Source organism: Zootoca vivipara, chromosome 16 (genome assembly GCF_963506605.1).
Source record: "Zootoca vivipara chromosome 16, rZooViv1.1, whole genome shotgun sequence".
Lineage (NCBI taxonomy): Eukaryota > Metazoa > Chordata > Lepidosauria > Squamata > Lacertidae > Zootoca > Zootoca vivipara.
In genome coordinates this window covers 17817626-17824730 of record NC_083291.1, presented here as the reverse complement: position 1 = coordinate 17824730, position 7105 = coordinate 17817626, and positions in this window count along the sequence as shown.

Below are 7105 nucleotides of genomic sequence, written 5' to 3'. Positions count from 1 at the left end.
CATCCTGAAGTCTGCCCACTCACTTCTGACTTAAATGACTTTTAAAAATGCTTGCTTGCTTTGTTATCAGCAGTCACCCAGACTACAACCTCTGACAGAAAACTTGCATTTAGGCAGAACTAACTTTGGATATAGGGACGCCGCGGGTGGCGCTGTGGTCTAAACCACTGAGCCTAGGGCTTGCCGATCGGAAGGTCAGCGGTTCAAATCCCCGAGACAGGGTACCGCAGTGGGGTGAGTGCTTTAGTCATGCTGGCCACATGACCTGGAAAAACTGTGGACAAATGTCAGCTCCCTCGGCCAGTAAAGTGAGATGAGCACCGCAACCCCAGAGTCGTTCACGACTGGACTTAATTGTCAGGGGCCCTTTACCTTTAGGCCTACCTTTTAACTTTGGATATAGTGCATTGCATTTAAACTTCTTAAAAAAATAATGCAGTTACACACACATAGTAGTATACAGTGGGAAAATATACAGGTGTTAGGCATTTAAATGAAAAACCTCAAATGTGTGTTCCATATGGTCTGGGAAAATGCACCTTAAAGATAAAGGGCAATATCCATCAATCCCTACACATGTCCCACATGAAAGCAGGAGAGAGCTGAACAAGTGCAGCTCCCCATCTATTTCAATTTCGCAGGAGAGTTTCCTGAGGTATTGTGCCCAAAATTCATTGGTAAGATGTTCCAGAGTTTGCAGAGGTTGCCAAGTCTCTTGGTTTCTGGGAATCATAAGTGGACAGAGTGCTGTTGCATCTAGTCAGGCAGCCCCTGTGAAAGCAGGATGCTAGGCTAGATGACCCATTGGTCTGATCCAGCAGGCTCATCTTATTTTCTCATGTTCTCCTGTTTCACAGTTTGGAACATGCAGAGCCCTCCCCACCTTCGTCCCCAACCGAGGAATATCACAAACCTTCCTGAACTTCTCTTGCATCCTTCCTTGTAAGTTGTTGGTTTTTGGGTTTTTCCTGAACAGAGGCCTCCAAACTTGCTTCGGAATTTTCACTATAGCCAAAAATGCACTGGTAACTTTAGCCCCAGGACTTTGCAACTTCCTAACTGCATGGAGAGTTTCTTCACCAATCAATCAAATTTTTATTACGGTCATAGACCAGCATAAGTAGGGTGGGGTACAATCATTTAGAATCTGTAAAACATTTTGGAAGTCTAAAAAGTATTAAAACAGAAAGTATATCTAAAAGACTATAAGAATCTAAAAGAAGGGTTAGGAACATTAAATGGATATGGAAGAGCATAAAAGGTTAGTATATACAGTAAAAGACTACAACTATCAGTTTAGAGAGCACCCTGGTGTAAGTGTTCATTAAATCTAGTTTGTGGCACAAGTCATCATCATCTGACAAATTTTGAATGCTGCTGTGCAGAATCTGGCAACATTGTATGTTGTAGCAGGATTGGTACCTGACTGCAGCAGGGAGGTATAAAATTGTACTTATGGAGTAGTGGGGAGGGGAGGCTAATACAAATGTCTCTATTAGGCACCCCAAACTTGGCCCTCCAGCTGTTTTGGGACTACAGTTCCCATCATCCCTAACCACTGGTCCTGTTAGCTAGGGATGATGGGAGTTGTAGTCCCAAAACAGCTGGAGGGCTAAGTTTGGGGGGGGTGCCTGGTCTCTATAGTATAGCCACTGGAGAAGCACATGCTCTATTGCTGCTATTTGCCCAGTCACCAAGCTCTACACTCCTGAGAAGACAAGTGAGATGGAGAATGCACAGTTTGCCCCCCACCCCCAAAAAAGCTGCATTCATATTTTTCTTGGGCGTGCAATTGATTGTTTTAGTAACAGCTAAAATTCTAGTTGCAGGGACACGGGTGGCGCTGTGGTCTAAACCCCTGAGCCCCTTAGGGCGGCTCCTGTCAACCTAGCAGTTTGAAAGCACGTCAAAGTGCAAGTAGATAAATAGGTACCATTCCAGCGGGAAGGTAAATGGTGTTTCCGTGCACTGCTCTGGTTCGCCAGAAGCGGCTTAGTCATGCTGGCCACATGACCCGGGAAAACTGCTGACAAATGCCAGCTCCCTTGGCCTGTAAAACGAGTTGAATGCCGCAACCCCAGAGTGGTCTGTGGCTGGACTTAACTGTCAGGGGTCCCTTTATCTTTACCTTAGTGACTTTTTTGTATCCCTGCTTTTATTCTGGCTTGTTCTGATAAGTATTGTATATTATTCGTATAACTATTATATTTTTAGCCATTTTTAAATTGCTGGTCTATGACCACAATAAACTGATTGCCTTTGCCATACTGCCTTTGCTGACTTCTCTATGGGCACCTGCTTTTGCAAGGGGTTGGACTAGATGGCCCTTGGGGAACCCCTTCCAACTCTACGATTCTATGATCCAACCTTAGTTAAGCACTTTGAAATATCACTGTTGTCAGTGGGAGAGTTAAGTTGAAGATCTAAGAATGTTTAGCATATTAAGGCTGCGTACTTTGCCGAGGATTTGAGGCTCAAAGCCAGCTAACATTGGACTGAGCATATTTAGGCCATGGCACAAAACACTTCTCAACCTGATTACAATTATCTGCAGCTGGAAGAAAGCTCTTAGAAATATCCAAAGAGTCACAGAGCCAGGACGGAGCGAGCATCCTGGCGTAATACGATACACATTGTGTTAGCTAGATTTTCATATAAACTAGTTGGGAAATGATTGATTCTGCTTAGCTCATTTGCTCAAGGAATGTGTCTGTTTCCCCCTCTCATACACAGACCCAGCCACAATAAGAGATACATGTCCTGAAGCTGGCTGGGTGGCCTTGTCAAGTCATCACTGCTCGCCCTAATCTACTTCGCAAGGTTGTTGTGAAGATAAAATGGAAACCGTCCTGTCTTAAATACCTTAAAAGGAGAGCAGAACACATAGCAGATAGCTAGGCAGACAGGCTTTGATTGATCTGTTTTAATTAATCCAATGTATTACATATGTATTTAATTCAAAGGATTTGGAATCACACCTTCCAATGCAAGTAGTAAATGTGCAAGTGGAAGGTTCTGATCTGGATTTGGACCATGTAGAAGGCTCCTACCGTCCCCACTAGAGTCCCAGTCTGGAGTGGAGGCTTTCCTGCTATTTATTTTAAAAACCATCAACATACCATAATTGTTGATTGCATGAGGATCACATTTAATTCAGTCCTTAAGGCTGTAACCATAAGCACACTATAATGGGGGTTAAAAAAGAGTAAACCCCGCTGAACAGGATGAGACTTCTAAGAAATGCAATGTGAGTCATTTTGGACTCACAGCTGTCCATGAAGGCGCAGGCCAATTCTGTGTCCAGGGCAGCTGTTTATCAGCTCCATCTGGTACGCAGGCTGAGAACCTACCTGTCTGCGGACTGTCTCACCAGAGTGGTGCATGCTCTAGTTATCTCTCGCTTGGACTACTGCAATGCACTCTATGTGGGGCTACCTTTGAAGGTGACCCGGAAACTACAATTAATCCAGAATGCGGCAGCTAGACTGGTGACTGGGAGCGGCCGCCGAGACCACATAACACCGGTCCTGAAAGACCTACATTGGCTCCCAGTACGTTTCCGAGCACAATTCAAAGTGTTGGTGCTGACCTTTAAAGCCCTAAACGGCCTCGGCCCAGTATACCTGAAGGAGCGTCTCCACCCCCATCGTTCTACCCGGACACTGAGGTCCAGCGCCGAGGGCCTTCTGGTGGTTCCCTCGCTGCGAGAAGCCAAGTTGCAGGGAACCAGGCAGAGGGCCTTCTCAGTAGTGGCACCCACCCTGTGGAACGCCACTCTTGCTGATTGCAAGAGATCGGAGAGGGAGATACATGGGCGTAGGCAGGGGGGCAGGAGGGGGCAATTGCCCCCCCTAGAAGCAGGGCCACTGGCCAGCCTGCCCCACTGCCCGCCTGGTGCCGTCTCCCTTCTCCCTGGCTGGCTGTGGGGCGGGCAGCGGGAAAGCACCAGAGCCGCGCAAAGCGTTTGGCTGGCTTTCCCTCCCTCCGCCCCACAGCCAGCAAGGGAGAAGGGAGATGTCCCTTCTAGCCGGCTGGCTGTGGGGCGGGCGGAGGGAAAGCCAGGCAACCGCTTTGCGCGGCTCTGGGGCTTTCCCTCCACCTGCCCCAGCGATTGCAGAGGGGGAGAAGGGGATCGGAGCAGCCCGATTTCGGGCTGATCCTGGCTCCCCCTCGTCCCTTCCTATCGCGGAGGGGGAGGAGGGAGTCGGAGCAGCCCGATTTCGGGCTGATCCTGGCTCCCCCTCGTCCGTTCCTATCGCGGAGGGGGAGGAGGGAGTCGGAGCAGCCCGATTTCGGGCTGATCCTGGCTCCCCCTCGTCCGTTCCTATCGCGGAGGGGGAGGAGGGAGTCGGAGCAGCCCGATTTCGGGCTGCTCCGATGTGGCCCCGCCCCCGCCCCTTGGCCCCGCCCCTTGCTCCCCGCCCCTTGCCCCCCCTGATTTTCATCCTGGCTACGCCCCTGGGGAGATAAGAGAGCTAGCTCCCTTCCCGGCCCCTCCCGACCCCTTGCCTAGGCCTCAGTTGTTGTCTGTAGCGGGAGACATGTGACTGGCTGATTAGATTATCTGTCTGGAAACTGTAGAAATGGGCACCTTTCCTAGAGAAGCTGTGAGTTGAACCCCATAAAAACAGGATTTTTTCCCTTTGCAAGGAAACTCAGCAACTTTGATCTGATCCTTAAAAAATGGAGCTTCCCCCCTTTGCAAAAAAAAAAACCTGCACAACTCTGTGCTGACCCCCCCAAAAAACCGGGGATTTTCCCATTTGCAAAAAAAAGCTGCACAACTTTGAGCTGATCCTAAAAAAAATGGAGCTTTCCCCCTTTGCAAAATAAGCTTCCTCAAATATTTAATGGGGGGCAAAAGCACCTAGGCCTCTAGGAGTTGGCTGCTATGCCTAGGACAATTCAAGAAAGCAAAATATTTTTTTTCTTGTTTTCCTCCTCTAAAAACTAGGTGCATCCTATGGCCAGGTGCGTCCTATGGAGCGAAAAATACGGTAGAATAGTGACTCTCTTGGTCTAGTCCTTCAGATGCCCTTAACTCTCTCTTTCTCTTTCTGTATTTTCTCCTTCTCTAACTTCCAGTCTGCATCTCTTCAGCCCATGGGTCAATTTAGAGGCATGTTTAACTCTTTCACTTAAGCAGGAGGGAATCTTCTGTTTCATGTAGGCAAAGAGGTCGATTTAGACAACAAAAGCCAGATTCCAGGAAAATCCAGACACTGGATTTAAAACAGCCCATGCTGCATTTTTTGAGGACGGTCTAGTTCATAATGCCAGAGAGGCAGATACCACCTGCCAAGTGTATCTGGTGGTCTTGCCAGCCATTTTTTAAAAGCATGTGATGCAGAGAGACAGCCGGGTGCCGGCCCCTTCTCACTCCAGGGGTGGGTGGTGGGTGTGGAGCCCGAGTCTCTTCTGCCATTGGTTCTTTCCCTCCTCCGTGGATCAGGCTCACATGGTTCCTTGGCTATTTCTGCAGCTTGGGAAAGACATCGTCCCTCCAGCTCTTTGCCAGGCTGCATAAAAGTGCAAGAGTGAGGAAATGATTGGCTGGTGGGAAAGGAGGGTGGGGAATGATGGCTTTTGTTTTATTTATTTATTTATTTTGGTCCAAGAGAAAAACGTTTCGTTCCTGCGGAGCTCTGTCTTCCTCACGGACAAAGTCACTTCCCTTGCCAACCCTCTCTGAACCAGCCAATTCCCCCCCCCCCTTTCCGTCCTACATATATTTATTAAACAAATCGTTTGAGCCATGGGAACAGATTCTCTTCATTCTGTCAACCACAGCCTTTCTCTCCAAACAAAATAAAGTTAGGAGATGTAGAGAAGCACCCACACACAATACTCAGTAATGAATAAATGCAGCTTCTTATATTCCAGGGTGTTAATATCCTAAGTCACTTTTGCTTATCTTTGATCTGATTCCCAATTGCAGCATTTATGTATGCTTTTCCTTAGTTTTTCAGTAACGCTGGTCACCTCCTGAAAGGCAATTAACTTTGTCTGGAGCCTTTCTACAATTCTAATCGTATCTCCTGGCGATTGCTGCACACGCTTACTGTTAATGCTGGATTCAATTCTAACCTTCCCCCGCCTTCAGGTCCTTGCAACTTTTTCAGATTTGGGTCAATGTCGAGTGCTAAATTGAATTTCAACCAGCTCGGCCAAACTCATTCAACATTTCTTGAAACCATTTAATTCAGTTAGCTTCCCTCATCTCCGAAGCACCTTTGGGTGTCCTACAGTTTTAGTGAAATGCTTATAGTGGTTATAGAGCAGTGTTTTTCAACCACTGTTCCACGGCACACTAGTGTGCCGCGAGATGTTGCCTGGTGTGCCGTGGGAAAAATTGAAAAATTACTTTATATATAGTCAATATAGGCACAGAGTTAAATTTTTTAACATTTTCTAATGGTGGTGTGCCTCGTGATTTTTTTCATGAAACAAGTGTGCCTTTGCCCAAAAAAGGTTGAAAAACACTGTTATAGAGGAATAACGTGCCAAGATCTAAAACAGCTTCTCATCTCCTTGGGTGTGTGAAATACTATCATTTTGTCACTGGTTGGTGTGAGGGGGGCTGCCACAGAAATTCAGAAATCTGAAGTTTTGGTAATGAGGTTGCCAGCATCAAAAATTACACAGAAACATCTGCTTGCTGTTCATAATTTTGCATCTCTTTTTCAACAAACCCTGCCTAAGAAATTCTACTGCAGGGAAATCCCATAAGAGTCCGCCAAACAGAGCCAGATTGTCAACAAATAGCATATCTGCAGAGGGCATTAGCGCCATAGTGAGCTTTGGATAGTTCTCCAATTTAAGCTTCTGGACTCCCACTGACCTTTCTCATTCAACCCCCACAAGCTAGGATTGCCAGCTTTTCAACTGTAGCTGTGCCTTTAACAGAAACCTGATGTTTGGTTATTGGCAGGCAAAAATGTTGATCTCTGTGCTGTGAAAAAAACGTCAAGCAGCTTTTCTAGGAATAGGCCATTCCCTCTCTTCTCAGGGTTCCCCAAGAAGACCTGTTTATTGAGCATTTATCCTGATTTGCTTGCACAAAACCTACACAATCTCTGGTCTTTATTGAGCATTCCTTGCCATT